This window comes from Monodon monoceros, unplaced genomic scaffold (assembly GCF_005190385.1).
Source record: "Monodon monoceros isolate NGI ecotype Baffin Bay Population unplaced genomic scaffold, NGI_Narwhal_1 Super_Scaffold_3, whole genome shotgun sequence".
NCBI lineage: Eukaryota > Metazoa > Chordata > Mammalia > Artiodactyla > Monodontidae > Monodon > Monodon monoceros.
In genome coordinates this window covers 58,349,153-58,374,062 of record NW_021703780.1, presented here as the reverse complement: position 1 = coordinate 58,374,062, position 24,910 = coordinate 58,349,153, and the positions used below count along the sequence as shown (strand labels likewise).

At 41.8% G+C, this 24,910-nt stretch overlaps 1 protein-coding gene across 9 annotated transcripts in view; it reads right to left on the bottom strand.

Moving 5' to 3' along the window:
• Positions 1–24,910, bottom strand: part of ULK4 (unc-51 like kinase 4) — a 512,654-nt gene that overhangs the window by 292,873 nt on the left and 194,871 nt on the right. Inside the window, exon 31 of one of the 9 annotated variants that reach the window (XR_003796601.1) lies at positions 6,018–6,172. The exons of the other annotated variants lie outside the window; for them this stretch is intronic. The gene's annotated coding sequence lies outside the window, so the exon portion shown is untranslated. The remainder of the gene's footprint in view (positions 1–6,017; positions 6,173–24,910) is intronic. 9 annotated transcript variants of the gene reach the window in all.

Below are 24,910 nucleotides of genomic sequence, written 5' to 3'. Positions count from 1 at the left end.
TGCTTTAGAGACCATAGTTTTCAATATGTTCTTAAATTTTGATTTTAAAAAATACGTCTCCTTACTTTAAGCATCTCCTTTCATACCATCATAAGTCCAATCAGTAGCTCGGTTCTCAAATGATCAACCCTTGATGTGCTCTGAGTAATGGAGCTCTCCTGCTCTGACCTGGTCCTCTGGGGAGCAGCTCCGGTGCTCAGGCCTCTGTAGAGCAGGGGAGGAGGAGGCTTACCTCTAAACAAAGTGGATGCGGCCGGTTCTCAGGGATTTATTCAAGGCAGCAGGTCTTAAGTCATCACAGAGACTTTGGAAAATCATGCCTCCAAAGGCTATCTTATCCGGGGGCTCTGTTGTGGTTGGCCCCCATGATTTAAATGACCAGTATCATCTTACTACATGAGTCTGTTATGTCCTAAATTTGAAAAGAATGAAATTTCTATGGTTTATAGACAGCCTGAAGGACAGGAAGGGAAAAGATTTATGTGAATTTTTTAAACCAAAAACAAAGTAGAGATCTTTTTGAAATTATCCCAAATCTTCAAAGGATTGTGAAGACAGTAACTGTAGACCAGTAAACTTTTCTTCCTTTATGTTAGCCATCTAAGCACACTGTATTTAAGTAATTCCAGATGATTAAATTGAAATATACTGCCCTTTCCAAATTCCATTCTTGGGACTACTTTACCTTGGGTTTTTTCTTGGGGAGGGGCGTTCTTCTTCCCCTCAACAGTGTAATTTAATGATAAGATTGTACATGGTGAAAGAATTTTCCTTACAAGGTTTTATTACAGGAGATTGTCTGGGACTTTGTATATCTGTGGTTTATGTTATTAACAAAAGAGGTGCTGTTTGAATTAGAAAATTTTGAATGAACTTATGAAAATCTTTAGGATACATTATTTGGCATCCTAACTCCCTCCTGTTCTTAAAGTAAATGTTGCCATTGGTATTGGGAAATTTTTAAACATCTATTTATTGATAAATTATTTATTGATAATTTTTAATTGATAAATCATTTATTGATAACATCTTCATGTATTTATTAATGCTTGATAACTCATTTAAAATACCACGTATTTAAATTCTGATAAATACTTAGTTGAAATTTATCTCTGGAAGCTATGAGCACAAATTTTAAGAAGATTTTATCATAAAATGTGCTAAATGATTACCAAAAAGATTAAAATGTATACTTTAAATAATAGGTCAACACTTTTGATGTAAGAAAGGACAATTGCTTTCGAGGTAAAGTTATTAGCGGTGACCTATGGAATCATGGCGGCCTTGCTTTTCTCTATTTTCTGGCACAATTACATTTCATATACTTTGAAAATAGGGCTAAATATAAAGTAAGCCTAGCAATATTTAGATATAAAAGACTAGTTGCAACACAGGAAAAATCTGTACAGGGAGATCACTCCCGTTCTGTTTAGAGAGCTATCACACTAGGTTGGGTTGAATTTCAAACCATTATTAGCATTCTTTAAAATTTTCCTTTAAAACTTAGGTGGTACAGGGAGGGGAAGGCAGAGGATCTCCACCTGCTCTTTGCTCAGTTTTGCAGGACAAAGAAAGTGGTCCCCAAAAGCAATAAAACAGGCCTACAGAGACACAGGGGTCCACCCATGGAACTGCACTGTCTTGAGTTTGCTTCCTCGCTTGAAGTTTTTATCTACCCCTGGGGTAGAGACCATACACAGGAAAAAGGGCCACAAGTCTAGAGCCCCAACAGTCAACCCTATCCATCAGGGACAATGTCCTCCCCAAAGGGCTTCTCCACACACTGTCTCTGCATTTCTGGAATCCATCTGGTCACACAGATCTTATTTAGTACTGGAGACATTTCTTCCTGGATACTATCTCAAGTTATGATTAACACTCTTGAACCCTTGTCATGGGCTAATCTTATAACTCAAAATCGATGCCTTTAAGCTCAGTCAAGTCAAATAGCTTGACAGACAAATATCATATGATATAGCTAATATATGAATGAATCACTTTGCTGTACACCTGAAACTGACACAACATTGTAAATCAATTATACTCCAATAAAATTTTTAAATGGCTTGACATATACATAACCAAACATAAAAACAAAATTCAACTTATATCAGAGATATATGCACAGGATACAGGGGACGAGACGTGGGGAAAACCTAGTGAGCCCAGACTACTGAAAAGAGGTGCTCATCAGCCTTGAAAGACAGGGGATTGGCCAGCTACAGTGTGTGGAGGAGCCAGGTGTGCCTACCTGGATACAATGGTGAGGATAATCGGAGAAGTCTAACTAGTAAAGGGACAATGTGAAAGATGGAGCAGAATGATGTAGCCTTGACCGTCGGGCTTAGAAGTTTGGATTGCACCCTAAAAGGATGGGGAGACTGACGAATTCTAAGCTGAAGAACGACACCGTTGGATTTGCTATTCAAACTCCAGTCTGACAGTAATAGGAATAAAGGAACTGGTGAAGCAGTGCAGCCTAGAACATTGCTCCTCAAAGTGTGGTCTGCAGACCAGAGCCAGTCTGCAAACATCCCACATCTATGACACTATAACGACAGAAACTGGCAAGATTAAGTTTTAATCTGTTGGATCTAATGATAAAAAATTTGAACTTTGTGGCAGTTTTACAACAAGGCCCCAGCAACATATGATGACAAACAGAATATCTGCATAGTCTGCATAGTCTCCAAGGATCTATCCACAAGGTATTTACAGTGGGGAACCCTGGCAGGGAGCACCTTCCCCAAGGAGCATGTTTCACATCACCAGGAATAAGACATACTGAATAAGACATACATATCATGTACACCCTGATATCATACACTAAGGAGGGCACACCATAACTTCTGGGGTACTCTTGTGAAAAATGCATAACCCTAATCTAACCATGAAAAAATTCAAGCAAATTTGAGGGGCATCTTGCAAAATAACTACCTGTACACTTCAAAAGCGTCAGTCATGAAAGACAGGGAAGGGTAAGAACCGTCCCATATTGGAGCAGACTAAGGAGACCTGAAAACTAAATGCACTGTGGGGTCCTAGATTAGACCCGGGACCAGAGAAAGGACATTATTGGGAAAACTGGCAAAACTGGAATAAAATCTGCAGATCAGTTAACAATGTTACGTCAATGATAATTTCCTGGTTTTGACAACGGTACTATGGCTCCATAAGATGTTACCATTAGTGGCAGCTGGGTGAAGGGCATATGGAAATTCTCTGTAATATTTTTACAACTTTTCGATAAGGCTAAATTTATTTCAAAATTAAAATTATTTTTTTAATGGCTCCCAAATTCTTCAAGTCTCCTCTCTTTGAGAAGTGGGGCCTGTATCCTCTCCTCTTGAATCCTGGCAGGTTTGTAACTACTTTGATCGACAGAGTAGCATAGCAGTGACACTATGTGTTTTCTGCTTATATTCTGTCCTTTTATAATTTCGCTTTCATAGCATTTTATTAAAATGTTTATTCTGGTTATCTTCTGCTGCATAACAAACCAATCCCAAATGTAGTGCCAGAAAGCAGTAAGTACTTTATGACACTCACTGACTCTGTGGGTCGTGAATTTGGACAGGGCACAGTGGGGATGACCTGTCTTTGTCCCCGATGTTTGAGGCCTCAGTTGGGAAGACACAAGGCTGGGGTTGACTAGACCAGCTTAGGGGCTGTAATTATCTGAAGGCTTCTCATTCACATGTCTGGCGTCTGGGCTGCGATGACTCAAGGAAGGCTGTTAATTCCGTTGACTGGATCACCCAGTACTGCCCTCTCCACGTGGCATGGCCTCTCAAAGCATGGCAGCTGAGTGCCAAGGAGGAGCCTTCCTAGAGAACCAGGCAGAAGCTGCATGGCCTTTTCTAACAGCCTTGCAACACAGGGCATCCCCTGAAAATGGTAAGAGGTTATAAGCCTGTCATTAAGGCCAGCCCAGGCTCAGGCGGAGGAAACTAGAGCCTCCTGAGAGAGGGCGTGGCATGGTCACGTGACAGAAGAGCACAGGGACGGGAGATGTTTTTGCAGCCCTCTGCACGATCTGCCACAGTACTGGTCTGCAACACACTGGAATTTCAAAAACTGTTTCTTCACCAGTTTGAGCAACACTGGTCTAGAAGCAGAGAGACCAGTTAATAGGCTACTACAGGGATGCAAAGGAGACATGACAGAGGCCTCATATTCGTTTTCTATTGCTGCACAACAAGTGACCACAAACTTCATGGCTTAAAGCACACCTGCTGATTAGCTCAAAGGTCTGTAGGTCAGAAGTCTAGCTCAGCATGGCTGAGTTACCTGCTCAGAGTATCAAAATTCTGGAATCAAGATGCCAGCTGGATTAAATTCTCATCTGGAGGGTGGAAGGGATCCATTTTCCATCATTGTTGACAGAACTCAGTTCCTTGCAGTTGTAGGACTGAGGCCCCTATTTCCTTGCTGGCTGTCAGCTAGGAGTCCCTCTCAGGTTCTAGAGGCCACTCACATTCCTTGCCACGTGGCTCCCTCCATCTCCAAAACCGGCAACGGAGAATCTCCTCCACGTAGAATCCTTCTCAAGCTTCGAATCTCTTTGGCTTACCTGTCTCTGACCTCTAGACCAGATTTAAATGGCTCATATGATTAGTCAGGGCCACCCAAATGATCTCCGTATTTTAAGGTCAACTAGTTTGGGACCTTAATGACATCTGCAATATCCCCTCACAACAGGACTAAGTTAGTGTTTAACTGAATCACTGAGAGAAGATGGGATTGGAGTCTTGAAGGTCATCTTAGAATTCTGCCCACTATAAACTTGACCTTCCCCCCAACCCCAATTCCATCTTACCCCCGCCTCCTTTTTTTTTTTTTAATAATTCAGATTTCATTCTCTGAATAAGCTGCTTCTGGCCAACTTGTGTACAAACCCAAAATAGATGCTGGATGTCTGTTAGCTTTCCAACAACGTTGGTTAGGAGTTTTAGATTTCATATTTGTTAATAACTGAGTGCTAGACTACACACAAAGCTTTTGTGTTTCTTATGGCTCACCTAACTTACCAGTCTAGTGGACCAACAACAGTCATTTAAAATAAAAGGTCTCTAACATCAAGCTGCATTTCAGATTAGTGGTTCAGTGAAACAACTTCAAAAGGAAATGGTTTCATAATGTTTACTTATGGCATGATATTATGTCTATCTTGAAAGCAAGAATATTTGTAAGGTTTTTCCTTGAAATGTTTGCCTTTGCTTGCAATGCTTGCTAATCCTCTTGCAGAGAACTGCAGAAGTCTTACCAATAAAGGTACACATATAAAGACTTATTTTTCCCCAAAAGAAGGGGCAGGGTTAAGATTTGAGCAGCTTTAGCACAGAGAATTTCAGATGTAGTCATTTTTACCAACATCTACAGAATCCTCCTTAGTATAGGCATTCTACTTATTCCCTGAGGAAATTTGCACCCCAGTGGTCACAAAACATAAACAATATAAAAATAACTTAATCCAAGTTATAAAGTTGACTGCTTCATTTGCTGAGAAAGTGTCAGAAATAAGCTAGCACACGAGCTTAAAAAAGATGAAAAAGATATGAATTTCAGTAAGAGACACTTTGCTTATGTATAAAGCAAACGATTTCCAATAGAAAGGAGGTTTTAGGTGGAAATAGAAGAACTTTACATTAGCAACTTTCAAACATGCTTTTCTACCTATTACCTCAATAGATGCCCAATACAGCCCTGTGATAATCCACATCTGTTGAATGAATCCAGGCAACAGAATGTTTCTATCACAGAAAGTACAGAAGGTGAGAAGGAAGAACAGTAGTCAAGAGGCTCTCCACACAGTGTATCGCTCATTGACAAGACATCTCTGACTCCTTCTAATTCTAGATGCTGTGATATGCCTGAAAGTCCCGTTCTGTCCTCGGCTTTACACAAACCGTCCCTGCACAGGCAACAACGCTCTTGTTAACCAGCCAAGGGCTTTGGCCCTGCCTCCCCACATCCAGCCCAGTGCTTTCTGTTCTGCCTGGGTCCTGAGCCCTCACCTTCTGTCCTTCTGAACCCCGTGGCTCTGCAGCTGGCCTCCTTACTCTAATAATTCACTGAATCCTTGGCACTTTCTCCAAGACATGATTCTGTATTGGTCCCACAGCTCCACATGTTGAAACCACAGGTAAGAAGTGTGCTCATCCTTGCAGGACTGGGGAGGGGAAGGAACAGAAAGAAATGCAAATCAGTAAGAGAAAGGATTGGCTCCAGGTTCCTAAGAGGACCACTAGACTGTCCACGTGGCATTTCTTTCCTCCTATGGACATGAGCCCGATACTAAAAAACAGCCATTGTATATAAGATATTTTAAAATTTATTTTCAATTTAATGAACCTTATTCTCTGTGGCTCCTTTTTGTCCTGTTACTTAGTAACGTGCAAGAGATTTTTGTTTTGGAATCCACTTAAAGTCAAGCTAAGATTTCTCCCTTTTCTCTCTCATTCACCCAATAAACATTTACTGAGTACCTATTATTACTGAATGCAATGCACTGGGCCGAGAGCCATATCAAGTATTGTAAGTGCTATGACGGATGTCTATAAAGGGTACAGAAGGGACAACAGAAATAGTCTCTTCTATCTGAGATGCAGAGTAAACGTGGATTGCACAATAACTATGTGAAAAACATGATTCCCAGTGCTGTCCACGTGCTAGCTCAGAGGGTTCTAACGAAGAGAAACCACAGGGATGATGATGAATTCCTTTTTTTATTCAGACGAGAAACTGAGAGACAAAGAAATGATCGAGAGACAAGAAGTGGGGCTGAGATATAAACCCAGGCAGCTGACATGAGTGTCCTCACTGCACGGAGTAAGCTCTGCTCGAGCTGAACCTTGAAAGAGCAGTAGGTTATCTACAAGTAGTGGATGGAAGACAGGGTCGAAGGGGAGGGAGGACAGCTAAGAATGAGTTGTGCCCTGGGCAAAGGGAACAGCATGAGAGAAAGCAAAAACATGATGACTCATTAAGGACAGAGAAAAGGTGAGTTTATTGAATAAGTGGAAGAAGTAAGGAGAAGGTAACAGAAGATCAGGCTGCGGACTTCCCTGGTGGTCCAGTGGTTAAGAATCCATATTGCAATGCAGAAAACACTGGTTCAATCCCTGGTCAGGGAACTAAGATCCCACATACGGCGGAGCAACTAAGCCCGTGTGCCGCAAACTACAGAGCCCACATCCTCTGGAACCCACGCACCACCACTAGAGAGAAGCCCGTGCACCTCAACAAAGAGCCCGCACGCCACAAGGAAAGATCCCGTGTGCCGCAACTAAGACCCAATGCAGCCAAAAATAATAAGTAAATAAATAAAGTCTGCATTAAAACATAATAATAATTTTTTAAAAAGATCAGGCTGGAGGAATAAACCAGGGCAGATCACAAAAGATCTTGTTATCCATGCTGAAGAACTTCAACTTATTTGGTAAACTCCACCCTACAGGCCAAACCCTGCCACCAGCCAGTATCTGTGTGGCCCACGAGCTAAGAAAAGTTGTTAGGTTTCTAAATGGTTGGAAAAAAATCAAAAGAAGAATATTTCATGACATATGACAACTGCATGAAATTCAAATTTCAGCTTCCATAAATAAAGTTTTATTGGAACACAGCCATGCTCATTCATTTACATATTGTCAATGGCTGCTTTTACACCACAATGACAGAGTAGCTGCAAAAGAGACCGTATGGCCAGCAACGCCCGAAGTATTTACTATCTGGCCTTTTGCAGAAAAAGTTTGCTGAGTTAGCACATGTCCCTGCTCTAGGTGACTGGGTACCACTAAGAGAAGGATTAGGCAAAATGATGCCATCACCAGCTTTACCTTTTTACAATGATTATTCAGGCTACAGTGAGAGGATGGACTGAATGCAAAAAGGACTGGGAACAGGAAGGTCAGGTAGCTGCCAATGACCACTTTCAAGATAAGAGGTGATAAGAACCAAAGCAGGAGTAAATAGGAAAAGACCAACGAGGTTGTATCAACAGGACTTGAAAATCTACTGGATGCAGGAGAGACAGAGGAGGAAGGAAATTCAGAATGACTCTAGGTGCTTGACTTGTCCTACCTGGAGGCCACCGCCATGACCGCCACCAGAACAACAAACATCACAGCAAGGGATCTCATCTATGGAAGCTCCTATGCAATAATGCACTGGGCTTAGGGCTTCACCTCTTACTTAATCCTTACCTTGAGGTAGAATGAGTAACCTATTCTATAGAAGAGGACACTAGCATGGAACCTTATCCGAGGTACACAGCTAATCAGTTTCAGACTTCATGATTTTTAACTGCTCTAAGATACAATATTAAGCTAACGTATGGGGGAAAGGCTAGTTTGGAGAAGAAGTGAGTTAAGTTTGGAAAGAGGAGTAAGAAGTGAGCTGAGGACAGAAACCCATGGAACACCAACATTTAAAGAGTTGGCAAGAAAAAGAAAACCTGGAAGTCTCAAAAGTTCACAGGAGGTAGGAAGCAAGGACGTCAATGGGAGTGGAATGGAAAAGGGTCAAAAAGAACAGCTTAACACTCAGCTCAACCTCCTTGACGTTCAGACCTTCGCTTCAGTCCCAATTCCTATGAACTGTACTTTCATTACGCTGAATAATTTCAGTATCCCCAAGCTCATTTCAGGGGCTACTTCTAAGATCAATCCATGATACTATGGTACTAACAGGCAAAAATAGAGAGTGACGATCAACTTGAAACTACTGAACCAAAGGCTACCTTGCTGACCAGAAAAACCGTAAGATGGATTAGAGACTGTCATTCACATTTTAACTTTTGATAAGAACCACCAGCCTGTGTCTCTGTGTGTATGTGTTTTAACAAATGTATTTTTTCTTGATTATAGAAAATTATTAAAAACCATAATAATTGTATGTAGCTATTTATATAAAATTTTTTCTATAAAATATATAAATACGGAGGCATAAAATATAATACACTGAATGTTACGTTTGGGAGAACAGCAAAGCATTACAAATAAAATATTATAATGCCAGCACTCTAAGAAAATAATAAGTTTTAATGTATTATTTCCTTGTTTTTTCATTCATATAAGACATGGGACCAACCTCATCATTAAAATAATAGCTACCATTTCTTGTACATGTACTCTGTGTTGCTTGGACAGCCATGCCTTGTTTAATGTGTAATAACCATAGCTGAGTCCATTCTACAGAGGAAAACATTGATGCTTAGGCTGGTGAAGCAACCTGCTCACACTCACTCACAAAGCCAACAATAGATCTGGGGTTAGAACTGGAATCCGCCTATTTTAATAGATCGTTAGGTGTATTATATCACAGTAGAGGGTGAGAGAAAAACTCAAATCATCCTACATATACTGGGATTTTTTAAATGTATTTAAAACATTTCCCATGTTATCACATAATCAATTAAAGTATGAGTTCTCATACGTACATACTTTTTTTGTTGTTGTTATTAGGGTCAACTTTTTTTTCTTTTTTTTTTTAATTGATGTACAGTTGATTTACAATGTTGTGTTAGTTTCAGGTGTACAGAAAAGTGACTCAGTTATACATATATATATATATATACACATATATTTTATATATATATATATATCCTTTTTTAGATTCTTTTCCCTTATAGGTTATTACAAAATATTGAGTATAGTTCCCTGTGCTATACAGTAGATTCTTGTTGGTTGTCTATTTTATATATAGTTGTGTTTATCTGTTAATCCCAAACTCCCCTCCTTTCCCCTTTGATAACCATAAGTTTGTTTTCTATGTCTGTGGATCTATTTCTGTTTTGTAAATAAGTTCATTTTGAATCATTTTTTTAGATTCCACATATAAGCAATATCATACGATATTTGTCTTTCTCTGTCTGGCTTACTTCACTTACTATGATAATCTCTAGGTCCATCCATGTTGCTGCAGATAGCATTATTTCATTCTTCTTTATGGCTGAGTAATATTCCGTTGTATACTTTTCTACCCTACATTGTATTTAACGAGTCTTCTATTGATGGACCCCTGTTTTCCACTTTTTTTTTTTTTGCGGTACGCGGGCCTCTCAGTGTTGTGGCCTCTCCCGTTGCGGACCACAGGCTCCAGACGCACAGGCTCAGTGGCCATGGCTCATGGGCCCAGCCGCTCCCCGGCATGTGGGATCTTCCCAGATCGGGGCACGAACCCATGTGCCCTGCATCGGCAGGCGGACTCTCAACCACTGCGCCACCAGGGAAACCCTGTTTTCCACTTTTTACTAGTATTCTTTAGGGAAAAAAACAAATGTAATGGTTAAGGAATCGTGTCAAATGAGTTCAACTTCTCATTCGATCTTCCTAGCTCTGCACACATAACTCCAAGCGTTACTTTCCTCCCGTGTGATACCACTGCCTACTTCCCTTCCTGATGGTAAGGAGCAAATAAGGTTGTGCCTGTGAAGCACCCAGCCCTGCCTGGTACATACAAAGCTCTCTGTAAAGACAGACACCAGCTGTCTTTACTAATATTGTTGTTGCTGTTTTAAATCATGTTTTAATGCACATTCTTGTATATAAGTATTTGTGTATATCTTGTACTATTTTCTTAGGATGAATTCCTAGAAGTGGAATCAAAGGCTACATTTAAGGTTTAATACATACTGTCAGTTTGCCTGTCATAAAAGATGTACCAATTTATGACAGTGGATGTTTCACTAGCCTCTGAACGAGTGCTATTTTTTTAAAAAACTCTACCAGTTTGATGTTTTTTTTATCATCGTAGTGGAATTTTCTTTGATTACTAATGAGGGGGGCTCTTTTTCTTCATGTTTATTTCAAGTTCTTTGTCCATTTGCCCTTTGGGCCTACCCTTCTTTAGAATTTCAAGGTAACTAATGAAGTCTGTCCGTAAAAGCTGACCATTATGTTGACTTTGTAAACAGTTGGTTTAAGCAGGATGTATGAGTACAAGCAGAGAGATGCACACACAAAAATGGTGCATTCTGAGGGTACAAGGTATCTCGGAGGCATTTACCTCCTTGAAGAACCAGGGTTAGTCTCCTTCACTGCCTGGGTTTTTTTCCTCTGTAATCTAGCTATGGCAAAGAATGCTAAGTAATAACACATGTTCGAGATGGTGATAAAAATGTGCCAAGGAAGTCTCAGAACATTATTTGAAACTCAGACCACTGTTTAGTCTGGCAGCTCTCATGCTCTTTAATTACATGACAAAGGCCCCGTCTGTACAGCAAACACTGTAATATATTCTGACCAATAACTGTCATCATATAAAATCAGAAGACCTGACATGGAAGAGGGTTTGGTGTTGAGACAAGAGGACTGAATTGGTAATCTGTGCTTTGTGCCTCATGTTACATTCCACTCGGTTGGATTTCACTTTGTTCTACAAAGATGACTGACAGTGACAGGTGTATGTGATGGATTCAGACAACGCCTGGCTTCATCAACAGTAGATTAACAACAACGACGAGTCTGCAGCATAAGTACATTGCTAATTCTAAAATGGTCCATTACCTTGGTAAATCACCAAAAGAAAGTGCAAACATGACAACAGAAATATGAGGCTAAATCTTGCCAAAAATTATCAGGGGACTTATTCTTTCAGACTTCAGAAGGTACACCGATCACATCAAAAGACTTTGTTTAGCTGTTATTTCTACAGTTAGGATGCCATGATGGTTCGCTGGCTGTAATAACCAAGTAAACAAAGGTTCCTAAATTAACTATGATTCATAAAGAGACCTAATAACTGTATAAGTACGAAATATAGAAATGTTTCATTGCCAATGTTATCTTTTCCCTTTTGCCACCATTTTCAGTGCTGCACATTTTTTTTTTTTTAAATGAAGGCTCTTTTAGTGACTTGGTGGGCCTCTTCAGCCAAGTCATTTTAGTTATTTATTTATTTATTAATATTTATTTATTTGATTGTGGTGGGTATTAGTTGTGGCAGGCAGGCTCTTAGTTGTGGCATGTGGGCTCCTTAGTTGGGGCCTCTGAACTCTTAGTTGAAGCATGCATGTGGGCTCTAGTTCCCTGACCAGGGATCGAACCCGAGCCCGCTGCATTGGGAGCGTGGAGTCTTATCCACTGCGCCACCAGGGAAGTCCCCAGTGCTGCACATTTTAACACCATCAGACGTAAAACAAATTTGTTTTACAAGTACAAAATAACCAAAAGGCATTAGCTGATGACTCAAAAAAATCAAAGATGCCAATAAGAAGAGTTGGAAACTCCCACCAAGCAAAGGTAAATAAATGCATCAGTCAAAATAAACATATCATACATTAATATTCTGGTCTGAGGCCATTGGTTCAACTGTCATCTTGACATATTCCTTAACGAACCAATTAAATGAAGATGTTAATCTGATGTTAAATAAACAAATAATTTAAAGGATACTCCTTTTAAATCCTAAAGATAATGATGCCTATGATGGCTGGATAAAGAAATGGAAAACTGTTTATTATGGTAAAGAATAAAGTAGATTGCTTTGACGGCATACCCTATATGTAAATGAGAAATCAAGTGTTCCACTGAAGGATACCAATATTTAGATGGCAATGGCTTACGAAAGCTACTGAAGGTTTTGGTTTTACCAATGCCCATGACTGCCATCTAGCCATGGACACTGACACTCTCACCCTAGAACTGTCCAAGGGGAAGGTCTCATTTCTACTGGCACACAGGCCACTTAGAGCTTTCCCTTCCTCATAGAACTGGCAGGAAAACTCACTGCGGACTCACACCTATAAAACTGTTGGCACAAAACCCAGAGAAAGGTTTCTCTACGCGACTGACTCATTCCCTAATAATGACTGGGGAATTGAAGAGCCTGCCACTGAATTAAGCCCAGTGTTCAACTACTTGGGAGGCTTGGAATGCAGTCCCAGAATTCGCATTACACTCTGACAGCCCAGGCTAAACTCTTGCGCTAAAAGAACTGTGGTATGTGAGCAGTACTATCTTCCCAGTGCTTTCATGTCATCTCTACAATGGCCACAGAGTCTGCAGAACAGTCTCTGGCTCTGTCTAGGGGCGCACGAAGCCGAAGGCTCTTGACAGTGAACAGCTGAGGAGGAGATGACCAGGAACCTATGGGCTGCACACACTGCCCACCACTCCAAGGTTCCATCAAGCTGCACCAGGGAAGACATGGAGAATCACAGGCCCAAACTGTGTCTCTAATGCTTAAGTCTGAGCAAGTAATGAGCAGGTGATAAATTATGGCCAAGGACATAGTACACCTGAGATTTAACCAACATTCTATGGTTAGATATGTTTCTAGGCAGAAGATATCTATTCTAGGTAGAAGACCCAGGCTAAAAAACACCTCTAAGCAGGGTTCCAGAGAGGACTGAGCTCTGTCCTACCTCAAAGAGCTAAGAATAAATAGTAATTCTGAACATGCTTAAACAGTTTAATAAGGGAAATATAACGTATTTTCCATAGAGAAAATAATGTCTTAATAATTTTTTAAAACGCAAGTATAAAAAGAGGAACTCATAAAAAATAATGACCACAATAATCACAGTAATAGTTATCATTTTACTCTCTATCTGAAAGTAGGAAACGGAGGATAGTAACAAATGGCAACAGCCCCAAACAGAAATATGTAGACAACATTGAGGCTTTAGTAGTTCGTTTTTATAAATAGTCTAAAAATAGGAATACAGAACATAGTTTCCAGTTACCCAAATAAGAATTCAGTACCTTGACCACTCAATTCAATGACCTCATCACTTCCAAACTCTTTTCTAATCCCCCCTCAGGCACCCAGTTTCTAGACAGTTTTATGACTACTAATTGCACCACTTTCAAGCATCCCAGAGGCAGAGCATCACTTCCTAACTTCCGGGCTCAATTACCCCTGCGCCCGTGCACTGGATTCTAACACCTCTCCCTTAGGGAGCATTGCGGGGGCTACCCCTCTAGGAGGCAAGGATATCAGTCTAACAAGGCACTGCTCACCCTGTTGCTTCATCAGTTTTACCCTTCCTATGAGATCAAGGGTTGGGAAATTGTTCCAGTTGAGGGCCAGAAGTAAATACTCCTGGCTTTGCAGGTCATGCGGTCTCTTTCAAAACTACCCAGCTCTCCCACTGTAGCACAAAAGCAGCCACAAACAATAAATAAATGAATCAGTGTGGCTGTGTTCTGATAACATTTTATTTACCAAAGCAGGTGCGCTGGATTTGGCCCCTAAGCTGTAGTTTACCAACCTCTGCACTAGATCATCCTCATCAACATAGAAACATCACTAAAATATTCAGAACGACAAAACTGCTTTGATCCTGTATCTCCCTCCAGCTCCCCATTTTCCAGCTCTGCTTTATAGCAAAACTCTCTTTAGAATTACTGATGTTCCCTGTCTCCACCTCACCATTCCCTTCTCAGTGAATTCCACCAGGCTTTTGCCCCTGAATGCCACCAAAAATAACCCCTAAGAAATCACTCCTCTTGCCAGCTCTAACGGTTAGTTCTCCATCCTCATCTTACCTACACTCGCAGCAGCACCTGACACTGTTGTTATTCCCCTCAGCTGAAAGTTGCAGAAAATCAGAGGCTTGCTTCTCTAATAATGAAGCTAGCATTAATGCAGCTCGTCACCTCAATCTTGTATGTTGTCACCTTCCCAAAGAAGCTCTTAACCACCCTCTTGAAAACAGCTGACCCCAGCCCATCACTCTCCATTCTCTAACCCCGCTTTACTGTTCTGTACACCACTTACATCACTAGCTGAAATCATGGGTTTTTTAAACTGATTTCCTTGTTTATTGTCTATTACCCCCATGCATTCATAAGCTCCATGAAAATCAGGACCGTGTATGTTTTGTCCAACTCAGAGAACACAACTGTTTGTGAGGTGACTCAATGAATGAATGAATAATACTAACTTTTCCTATAGGTAGAAAAATATCAAAGCTGATTCTGCCCTGAAGTTCCATAATTCTACAATGGAAATGAACTGTAAACCTTCAAGAGACTTTGTGAAGAAGAGAAAAGAAACGAACTTTCTTGTGGGCAAGTAAGGGACTACTTCAAGAGGAAATGTTAGGCGGCATTCTGTTAAAAATCCCTTAACATCTATTTAAATAAAGAAGGAAGGAACTGCGAATTATTGTTGATTGTAGCCCCCCAAACGCCAGGGACTGCTCTGACCAAAGACTTCAACTAAATGCTGGCTTCCAACACGACAAGTGAGTGGCTCAAGCCCAGGCACCATGTGACCAAAGACACATCAGCATGTTGGGCTCTTGGCCAGGCCCTGGTTGCCACTCCATAAGGAAAGTTGTCACTGGTCCCATGAGAATCAGAAGAGGATAACTGAAGTGAGTAAGCCTCCAGCATACAGGGTTGCTATAGGAAAACAGATTCAAGAGATTAAGTTGTTTCTAAGGACCGAGATAAACAGTCTCAATGGACCCAACTGATCCCCATACAGTAAGGTTAGGCAATAAAGTGTGTACCAAGTCACCAGGAACTTAGGGGAAATCTCTGTGATGATGAACAAGATAATAGAAGAAAATAAGCAGAAGTAGTACTACCACTTGCACCAGGAAAAACTCACATAAGAGTTTTTTATTTCCTGAAAAGATTTAAAAAAACACCAAAACAGATTTGGATCAATTACTGTTGATCTTCCTCACAAAGCACTAAGGAAAACAGAATGCCTTGGATCAAACTCCTAAGGCTTTAGATTGGTGTCCTTCCATAATTCTATCAGAAGACTGGGATGGATGGAGAGAATTTATTTAATACCTATTCCATGAGTGCTTACGTAAAGACTTACGTTAGGGGCTTCCCTAGTGGCGCAGTGGTTGGGAGTCCGCCTGCCAGTGCGGGGCACACGGGTTCGAGCCCTGGTCCGGGAAGATCCCACATGCTGCAGAGCGGCTGAGCCCGTGTGCCACATCTACTGAGCGTGCGCTCTAGAGCCCACGAGCCACAACTACTGAGCCCACGCGCCACATCTACTGAAGCCTGTGCACTCTGGAGCCCGTGCTCTGCAACAGGAGAGGCCACCGCAGTGAGGGGCCCGCGCACCGCAGTGAAGAGTAGCCCCTGCTCACGGCAACTGGAGAGAGCCTGCGTACAGCAGCGAAGACCCAACACAGCCAAAACTAATAAATAAATAAATAAAATAAATAAATTTATTTTTTTTAAAAAAAGACTTACATTAGTTCCTGTAGGAGACAGGATGATGCGTTATATCATAATTAACATAATAAGGAAGGATTTCAACCCTGTAAGTGTGGTTTAAGTCATGAGCAGAGGAGGGTTCAAAATCCAGGAGAGTGAGGGAAGGCACAGGTCAGCAACCAGGATATTACTAACCAGAACTGTGCCAAGAGTTGCCTCAATGATAAAAACAGAGAGAGAGGAGTGCCAGAACCTAACGATCATGGCAGAGGGAAACAAAGGAGAATCACGCGTGTGCTATTATCAGATCCACACGACACTGAAGACAAGTATGTTGAGGAACTGGACCACTCTTACAGGTAAATGTGACACAAAGAAACTTAAAACAATCCTATTTCAAAATCCACTGTGATATTCACTTGGGTGTCTTTTAAAATGTGGCTCTGCTGGATAAGTACAAACAACAGGGGACTGGGAGGTCTAGATCTGAAACCTGATCTTCTTCGCATTGACTACGGCGTCTGGGGCACACAAATTCCCTCTGGGGCCTCACTTTCCTCATGTGTAAAATGAAGACATCGGCCCAGGATACTAATCATGTCTTTTTATTCTGTACTTTTGATTCTTTGACATCTTAAGATCTTACTAACTCTGGGGGGAAGGCCCCTCCCAGGGCCAGACAGTTCCCAGAGATAGCAAACTACTCTCCTTTGAGCTTGCCTTTCCTATGCAAGCCAACCAAACCCCCAACAGCCTCCTTTATATGGAGCTCTTAAACTCCAGGCCACTGTTTCCCTGCCCTGACCATCCCAGGGCCAGGTACCAGCTAAGTAGAGATAAACCCCACACCTCAGAGCCCACTGAAATGATTCAAGCAGCCAATCCTAAGCCTGCTCACCCACTCCTACCCTTGTCAACTACAACAAAGGCTCTGGCCCATGTTCTCCTCTTCCTTCCTCTGCCTCCCGACTGCCTCTGTTGCTTCCCCACGTGGCTGCCCGTGGCGTGGTGTGCTCCCTCCTCTCCGGAATCTGTGAGTGTAACACACCCTCTCTTTGAGGGCAGTCATTTCCTGGTGTGTTGATCTCAAGAGTAATTTTTTGTTAATGTACATTTTAATGATCTCCCCAAAGTCCCATATAGTGCTAATGTTCTAATATTTCTCTATTCTCATGAATAAAGACAAAAAAGTTGTACTCCTTCAGTTCAGCAGTCAGGAAACATGCTCTGAAAAGGGCTAGAAAGTATATTTTTAGGCTTTGCCAGACGCAAGTTCTCTGTGCCTCAAATTCGTCTGTGTCTGTAGGCTGCACAACTCTTTTTTATTTTTTTTTTTGCGGTACGCGGGCCTCTCACTGTTGTGGCCTCTCCCGTTGCGGAGCACAGGCTCCGGACGCGCAGGCTCGGCGGCCATGGCTCACGGGCCCAGCCGCTCCGCGGCATGTGGGATCTTCCCGGACCGGGGCACGAACCCGTGTCCCCTGCATCGGCAGGTGGACTCTCAACCACTGCGCCACCAGGGAAGCCCGCTTAGGCTGCACAACTCTTTAACAGCATAACCACCACTCTTACCTCACAGGCCCTGGCCCTGTGGGCCAGAGCTTATGAATCTCTGTTTTAGACAACCAGGGAAAGCCTACAGATGAGGATGCCTTGTGAAACACAAAAAGCTTTACTGAACCCCTACTAGGATTTACCAGCACTCTATTGTACACAACTGGGGAACCACTACTTTTAAAGGTGTACAATAAACTCTAAGTGGTAGCCTTGTAAATGTCACACCAAAAAAGCAATCTGAAACCATACACTTCTGACCCCGAAATAGCTGCTAAGTATTCATGTAACCATGAATTCACATCTGTGTTGAATGAGAATGAGATTCTCATTTGAATGAGAAGAGATTCCTTTGTTGAAATAAGCATCCTGTCTAAAGTCCAGGGGTCACAAACTCAACAGGGTCACAAATCAAAAAATCGTTTACAAGGAAAGCAGACAGACATCCTAATACATGTGTATACACTCCGGATTTCCCTACAACCAGACAGTATAACATAAACACATCCATCTATAAAATCTTCCATAAGAATGTAAGATATTTTACCTTCAAAAAATAGTTAACAACAGTGGGAGATCTATCAAGATGGCAGAGGGGGAGGATGTGGACCTCGGCTTCCCCCACAAACACATCAAAAATACATCCACATGAAGAACACTTCTCACTGAAAACTAACTGGAAACTGGCAAAAAAGATTTCTGTACAACTAAGGCTGGGATAAAGATCCACAAGTAATTGGGTAGGAAGGGAAGAAAAGCAATCAGCCTGGGACCTGTGCCACTGGGAGGGAACTCAGAGGAAAGGGGAAGATACACGGGTGGAGACCCGCCCTGGGGAGGGAGTGCTGTGAGCCACAGATTGGGCCCCAACCCTGGGGTCCTACACAGGGGAGATGAGCCCCCTTGGCTGGCTGGAGGACCACTGGGACCAACAGGAGGGCTGTGGGAAGCCTGGACTCCACGCCTACACAGGTGCATGCTGGCTTGTCCCCGAGGCAGGATGGAGAGCGCAAACTGAGGACTGCTCTAGGGGAGTGAGCGGCTGTGAGGGACAAAGGGGACTTGGACTCACTGTGTCTAAGCAGAGCAAGGGAAACAACTGCTGGTGCCTCTGCAGGAGGCGCACTGGAGACAGATCGAACCTCTGTCTGCAGCTGACATGAGCCAAAAGCCCCCACGGGACCCCTTACTTCAGCACTGCCCCCTCTGGGGCAAGGGTCCCAGGGCACGGAGCAGGGGAGGCCCCTGCTTAAAGGCAAAGAGCCAGCTCCGGCCCGACCGTTAGGGCCTCTGCTCTACAACCTGGGATCAGACCCTGCCCCTGTTAGGTGGTGATAGCCACTGAGCAGAGGGGTGGTCCTGCCTCACACCTGGTGCCAGCTCTAGCCCCTCCATCTCCAGCTCCACCCCCACCTAGGAGAGAGCTGCCAGCACTCACTGATGTGACTTGGGTCCACGTCAAATCCAGATCTCCCACGAAAGGCACTGGGCACGCGCAGTCTACACAGGGACACTCCCATATAAGGACAACACTTCAAGACAGCAACCTCTAAGTGTTTCACCTAAATTTACAGAGGCAGAGTAAGTTAAGCAAAATGAAAAGGCAGAGAAACAGGTCTCAATTGAAAGAGCAAAAGAAAACCCTCTTCTTTGCACGATGTAATCACCTGGTGAGCTTCAAAAACTACTGATGTCTATGTCCAGCCTTAGCGATTGTGATTTAATTGGCCTGGGATATGGCCTGGGTTTTAGACTTTTAATTTAAAAGATCCCCAGGGCTTCCCTGGTGGTGCAGTGGTTGAGAGTCCGCCTGCCGATGCAGGGGACACGGGTTCGTGCCCTGGTCCGGGAAGATCCCACATGCCGTGGAGTGGCTGGGCTCGTGAGCCATGGCTGCTGGGCCTGCGCGTCCGGAGCCTATGCTCCGCAATGGGAGAGGCCGCAACAGTGAGAGGCCCGCGTACCGCAAAAAAAAAAAAAAAAGATCCCCAGATGATATTATGTACCCTGTGATGAAGCAATTCCACTTCTCATTATTTATCTTATCCATATATATATACACACGTGATGAATAATTAATTCATTATAATTGTAGCCTTGTTTTATAATACCAACAGATTAGAAAAACATAAATGTTCACCAAAAGGTGACTTGTTAAATAAACACGGAATATTCATAAAATGTAATACTATGTATCTGTTTTTTAAAAAAGTACGGATGGTATGTGAATTATATCTCAATAAAGCTGTTATACATATTTTTGAAAAGGAGTATAGAATGGTGCAGTCGACATACTACCATATATGTGAAAGATAATATACAAACTGGTCAAATGTCCAGCCTTAGCGAGGGACAAAGGGGACTTGGACTCACTGTGTCCACACAAACTGGTCAAAGGGTGGCTATCTCCTGGGGTGAAAATATGCTTTTCTATGTAAACTCTTTCAAATACTGAAATTTGAAATGTGTTATATATTAACTCTTAAAAAATAAATTTTAAAAACTAAAATGAAACTTAAAATCAGTCTGGTCATATCATTCTCCAGGCAAACAGAATTTTTATAAGCTAACATTCAAAGGGGCATGAGGGAACACTTTGGAATGATGGAAATACTCTATCTTGATAGTGGTGGTGGTTGCATGATTGTGTATGTTTCTCAAAACTCAGAGAACTGCGTACCTAAAATGAGTGAATTTTACTCTATGTAAGCTTACACTTCAATAAACCTGACTTAAAAAAAAAATTTTAGGGCTTCCCCGGTGGCGCAGTGGTTGAGAGTCCGCTTGCCGATGCAGGGGATACGGGTTCGTGACCCGGTCCAGGAAGTTCCCACATGCCGCGGAGCGGCTGGGCCCGTGAGCCATGGCCGCTGAGCCTGCGCGTCCGGAGCCTGTTGCTCCGCAACGGGAGAGGCCACAACAGTGAGAGGCCCGCGTACCGCAAAAAAAAAAAAAAAAAAAAATTAAAAGCTTACATGACAACCAGACCTTGTGAACAATGCTAGTCGGAATGTAAATTGGTACAACCAATTTGGAAAACTGCTTGGCAGTATCTAATGGATCTGGGCAAGCACAAGCTCTGTGAGACAGTATTTCCATTCTAGAAGGGATACACAATGGAGACACGTACATGGATTCACAAGTAGCATACAAAGTAACAGCCATGGTCACGCTACTCACGACAGCAAAAAAAAAATAGGAATAGTGCAGACACTGTTAGAAGTAAAACGGATTAGTGGCCTGTAACGTATTTGTGCAATGGAAAGCCAAGCAGGAGGTGTTTCTGTTTGAAGGGTGGCATTGCCAAGACCAAGGACTGATGGCAAAGAACATGAGCAAAAAGCAAAATACAAATGGCCCTTAACCATATAAAGAAATACTCAACTGCACTCATGAAAAGGAAAATGCAAATTAAAATTACAATGAAATAACCTCTCATCACCCTGGCAAAGTTCCAAAGTTTAACAACAAATTCTGATAGCAAGGTTGTAGGGGGCCAGGCATCCTCAAACATGTCCTTTGGAGATGCAAAATGGTAAAGTCCCCACCATAGGGCAATTTGGCCGAACTTAAAAACAAATTTTAAGTGCATTTATCCTTTGATACACAAATACCATATCTAGGGGTTTAGCCTGTAAGACATACATGCATACATACAAAATGAAGTATGAATATAAGATTATTCATTCTTTGCTCTATCACTAGATTAGAAAGAACTCAAGTCTATCCATTAGACATTAATGAGACAAAGTACGGTATATCTATACAATGGAAGAGTTTATAACTGTAAAACACAACGTGGAAGCTCTCTATGTATCGACATAGAAACAAAATTGGGGAAAAAAGTCATAGGGTAGAAAAACATACATAATATGCTATTTGTGTGTGAAAGGGAGAGATGAGAAAACACACAGTCACGTTAGTTTGCCTTTGGACATAAAAGGAATAAAGCAGTCAGCCGTAAGGGATATAATGGGAAGGTGAGGAAAGACCACAGTGGGGAGAGGAAGGAACAGGTCTTCTCGGTATTATCTTTTTATATTGTTTTTTTCCCCCAAATAGAAATGTATTACCCATTTTGAAATGTTGCACTTAAAATTCGTTTTTGAAAAAAAAGAAAATCCACTTAGGGAAATAAAAAACTTCCTTTCCCCCATCCCCCGCTTCAAGGTATATGAATGGATTTTGCAAAATGCACACAGGTTGCTAGGGCCTGTGGGATCTAGCACCTCCCTTTAGAAGGGGTGGGGGAGAAGAGAGCGGGTGGGTGGAAACAGGCCTTTAATGCTTTGCTCTTGACCTCTGGAGCCTGAGCCAAAATCGACATGGGACAACTCTCATTTTAAGGTCCTGTTTCAAGAGAAAAGGCAAACAGAAGAGGACAGTGAATACAGAAAGAGACCCTACAAAAGGCAAAGTGGTATTTAAATGGGGTTTGGGGGTGATAAACAATTTCCGTTTACAAAATTATTAGGATATTTTTGTAGAGCAGTATGCAAAATGTATCTTGCCCTTTCAAACCCTTACATAGTTGTGTTTATTACAGCTATAACATAACTTAATTTTAAAACCATTTTTCTCACTTTAAAAATTATTTGCCTAGGCAGAAATCTTTGTGTATATATGAGTTTTTCTCTTGAACAGATAATTAGAAGTAGAACTGACGGTTGAAGGCTGTGGACCTTTTACTATTGAATTTAGTGAATAAATATTAAGAGGTTCGAGCTTATCAGTAGATAAGTGAATGCAAAATGAAATGAAATCCCATTTTCATCCGTAATTTTGGCAAAGATATTGCCAAGAGTGTGAATAAATACTGATACAAAAAGATCTTCAAATAATTTTGATAAATGAAAAGGCAAATTTCAGAAAAACACATACCCAATGATACTATCTATGATTTTTTAAAAAACTGACCACCACAAAGCAAAGCTATTTAAATTCAGTATATACATACTGAATTTAAATAGCCCCCCAAAAAGTTCAGGAAGGACACCCACCAAAATAATAAGAAGTATTAGCCCTGGGGGAGAGACCTGTGCAGCAGTGGTGGGGAATGAGGAAGCCCAGGGGACCTCTTGATCACAGTGTTGGAATTTAATACAAAGACAACATATTCAAGTATTAATTATGCAAGGAAAACAAAGAAAAAAGTTTATAAAAATTAATCCATTGAATTCTGCTTGTAGACTAAAAAAAAAAATAAACTGACTTCTAAACCTAGTGTCTAACCATTTTAAAATAAAAAGGTTATAGGCCATCAGTTATCTGTTTCCATCTCACTAGATTTTTTCCCTCAATATGAAGAAATTCAGATGAATTTAATAAAGAGTTGGCAAGAAGAGAAAGTAGCCTGAAAACATGCCACATCAATGAGCAAGAGTCAACATAAAAAAAAAAGGAAATGCAATCTGTTCAATCTAATGAAAGGATAAAATCAGTATACAATATTCCCACTTGGTATCAAAGGTCCAGAAAAGAAACAACTATCTGAATTTGGCTTTAACTCCTAACACAGATTCACTCTTTAGACATAAACTTCTTCTGTAGGAATAGAGAATGGTGCCTTCTGAGTGAGAAATTTAGAAGGCTCATTGGACAGACTTTTAAAAGACTACAGAAACACAGGATTCAGAATTGCCAACAATATAAAGGGTCAAGTGCTCCCCAAATTCTTTTGCAACGTGGCACAGGGAGTACAGGGTAATGTTTATATGTCACTCTCTGGAAACAAATGAGGCTGCTCACAGCAGGACATAGGCCTGAGAGCTGTGACAGGCCCCACACTGTGGCTGACCTGAAGACCCAGAGCACCGGGGCAGCCCTGCGACTGGGTCATGGCATACCCCGGGCCCTGGCACACCCCTTGCGAAGGTTGTCTTAGGTCAGCCTTTCACTCAATACAGATACTCTACAAATAGCCTTTCTTGTTCAGCACTAACAATATGATGCTGGCTCATCACTATGCAGGACTTGTAAACAGAAGACCAGGTGAAATCCAGGTGGTTGGGACTGTATGATTTAGCTCTCTGAGAAACATCAAAGGGAAACTCTACAGGTGCACTGCACCTACAGGTACAGGATCCAAACGCAAAAGGTCCTCACACATCATCCATACAACCAAAACTAGTCTTCTTGTTTGAAAGCAACAACTCTTCTCTTGCCTTTCTGCAGAGTTGGGTGCTCTCTGACAAGCCGTTCTTTGCAAGTGTGAAGCAGCTGCTGCTACCCTAGGCAACCAGCATGAAAAAATTTGGTATCATCACAGGCAGGGTCTTCAATAAAGACAAAAAGCTCTCCACTACACAATGAAAATATGTCAACTAAAAACATAAATAAATAAATAAAAAGGACTTCACTGGTGGCGCACAGGTTAAGAATCCGCCTGCCAATGCTGGGGACGCGGGTTCGAGCTCTAGTCAGGGAAGGTCCCACATGCCACGGAGCAATGAAGCCTGTGCACCACAACTACTGAGCCTGCACTCTAGAGCCCACGAGCCACAACTACTGAGCCCACGTGCCACAACTACTGAAGCCCGTGCGCCTAGAGCCCGTGCTCCACAACAAGAGAAGCCACCACAATGAGAAGCCCATGCACCGCAACAAAGAGTAGCCCGTTCGCTGCAACTAGAGAAAGCCCACACGCAGCAACAAAGACCCAAAGCAGCCAAAAGTAAATAAATAAATTTATTTTAAAAAAAAACATTAATTCTAAAAAAAGCAGAAAAATTATAGTCTATAAATACTACAGAGATTTAATAAATAATTGTTCAGAAAAAAATAAATAATTGTTCAGTACAATGAGGTGAGAACTGACTTTTTAAAAGTGTATGTGCTTATTTTTGTGTATGGTGTTAGGGAGTGTTCTAATTTCATTCTTTTACATGTAGCTGTCCAGTTTTCCCAGCACCACTTATTGAAGAGACTGTCTTTTCTCCATTGTATATCCTTGCCTCCTTTGTCATAGATTAGGGGACCATATGTGCATGGGTTTATCTCTGGGCTTTCTATCCTGTTCCATTGATCTATATTTCTGTTTTTGTGCCAGCACCATACTGTCTTGATTACTGCAGCTTTGTAGTATAGTCTGAAGTCAGGGAGCCTGATTCCGCCAGATCTGTTTTTCTTTCTCAAGACTGATTTGGCTATTCAGGGTCTTTTGTGTTTCCACACAAATTGTGAAACTTTTTGTTCTAGTTCTGTGAAAAATGACATTGGTA